A 2,350-nucleotide genomic window follows, 5' to 3' on the forward strand; every position below is an offset into this window, starting at 1 on the left:
GACAAGTTGGCATGCAAGGGAATTCAATTAAATGCTTTCAGGACAATTTCCATATCACTATAATGTGTTTATCCCTGGAATAATGTATATACACAGAGTGTATAAAACATTAGGAACACCTTCCTAATATTGAGTTGCCACCCCTTGTAGGAAGCATGGACTCTAGAAGGTGAGGAAGGCATTCCACAGTGATGCTGGCACATTTTGACCTCCGATGCTTCTCACAGTTGTATCAAGTTGGGTGGATGTCCTTTGGGTGGTGGACCATTCTTGATACAAACGGGAAACTATTGAGCGTGAAAAACCCAGCAGTGTTGCAATCCTTGACACACTCAAATCGGTGCACCTGGCACCTACTGCCAAACCCCGTTCAAAGGCACTTAAATCTTCACACAATTCACACAATCCATGTTTCAATTGTCTCAAGGCTTAAAAGTCCTTCTTTAACCTATCTCCTCCCCTTTGTCTACACAGATTGAAGTGAATTTAACAAGTGACATCATTAAGGGGGTGGCAGGGTGGCCTAGTGGTTAGAGCATTGGACTAGTAACTGGAAGGTTGGAAGTTCACCCCCCAAGCTGACAAGGTACAAATCTGTTGTTCTGCCCCTGAACAGGCAGTTAACCCACTGTTCCTAGGCCGTCATTGAAAATAATAATTTGTTCTTAACTGACTTGCCTAGTTAAATAAAGGTAAAATAAATAAATAAAAGGGATCATAACTTTCACCTGGTCTCTCTATGCCATGGAAAGAGCAGGTGTTCCTAATGTTTTGTACACTCAGTGTATAATAAGGATTCGCCCCCTTTTTTCAATTTTCGGCTAATATGACATACCCAAATCTAACTGCCTGTAGCTCATGCCCTGAAGCAAGGATATGCATATTCTTGGTACCATTTGAAAGGAAACTCTTTGAAGTTTGTGGAAATGTGAAAGGAATGTAGGAGAATATAACACAATAGATCTGGTAAAAGATCATACAAAGAAAAAACCAACCGTTTTTTTGTATTTTTTTTTTGTACCATCATCTTTGAAATGCAAGAGAAAGGACATAATGTATTATTCCAGCCCAGCTGTAATTTTGGCCGCTATATGGTAGCAGTGTACGTGCAAAGGTTTAGACTGATCCAATGAACCATTGGATTTCTGTTCAAAATGTGGTATCAGGACTGCTCAAATGTGCCTAATTTGTTTATTAATAACTTATCATGTTCAAAATTGTGCACTCTCCTCAAACAATAGCATGGTATTCTTTCACTGTAATAGCTACTGTAAATTGGACATTGCAGCTAGATTAACAAGAATTTAAGCTTTCTTCCCATATCAGATATGTCTATGTCCTGGGAAATGTTCTTGTTACTTACAACCTCAGGCTAATTGCATTAGCCTACGTTAGCTCAACCATCCCGTGGACGGGACACTGATCCGAAGAAGTTCTTAGTTATGAACAAACCTGTTTACAAAAGTCACACTCTGTTAGTCCCAAGTGCAACAGCAAGAGACTATTCGCGGACATTAAATGGAATGGATATGAAATGAATATGAATGGATATGAAAAGAACGTGCTTCAGTGTCGTACTGTGCTTCCTGAGATGCATCCGTGGGTGTTAAGCGTACGTGTTCACATTTAAAAGGAGGCTTTCAGCAGGCTGAATGGAACACATCTGCAGCGATAGCTCCTGTGGTAATTGGTTGAGACATGGGATCAACAGAAGACGCATTTGAATGCAGAGGATGTCATTTTCTAACCTGGTGCCTTAAAACTTATCTCTCAAGGCATTCAGGCAGCGGTTACCGTGGCAACTTCTATGTGACCGCATCACGTCATCTTTTATTTAGATTGCCCGCCAGCAGCTTCCTATAATGCTACATTTCTATGTGTTGAGACCAATTAGGTGGTCTCTCAGTACTGTAAAGCTGCTTTTTTGAAATTACTCTCTAGTTAAAAAACACTACTCTTAGAATTCCTTCAAGTTTTTCTCAGGAAAATAGTTCCAAAGCAGAGACCACATGATCAGCTGAGATTGAGACAGTAGAGGGAGTTCAAATGATACAACATCATATAGTATGCAGAAGCTGTTCTTCCTGTCTTTGTTGATTGAGAGGGTGTGTGCGCTTGTGTGAGCTGTGTTTCCATGCTCATGGGGGGTCATGAAATTGTTGCAACCCCTATGACTAGCTTGTTCAACCTCTCTTTCCTATCGTCTGAGATCCCCAAAGATTGGAAAGCTGCCGCAGTCATCCCCCTCTTCAAAGGGGGAGACACTCTAGACCCAAACTGCTACAGACCAATATCTATCCTAAATCCAAGTTAACGAACAGATCACCAACCATTTCGAATCCCACCGTAC

The sequence above is a fragment of the Oncorhynchus clarkii genome, chromosome 9 (genome assembly GCF_045791955.1).
Source record: "Oncorhynchus clarkii lewisi isolate Uvic-CL-2024 chromosome 9, UVic_Ocla_1.0, whole genome shotgun sequence".
Lineage (NCBI taxonomy): Eukaryota > Metazoa > Chordata > Actinopteri > Salmoniformes > Salmonidae > Oncorhynchus > Oncorhynchus clarkii.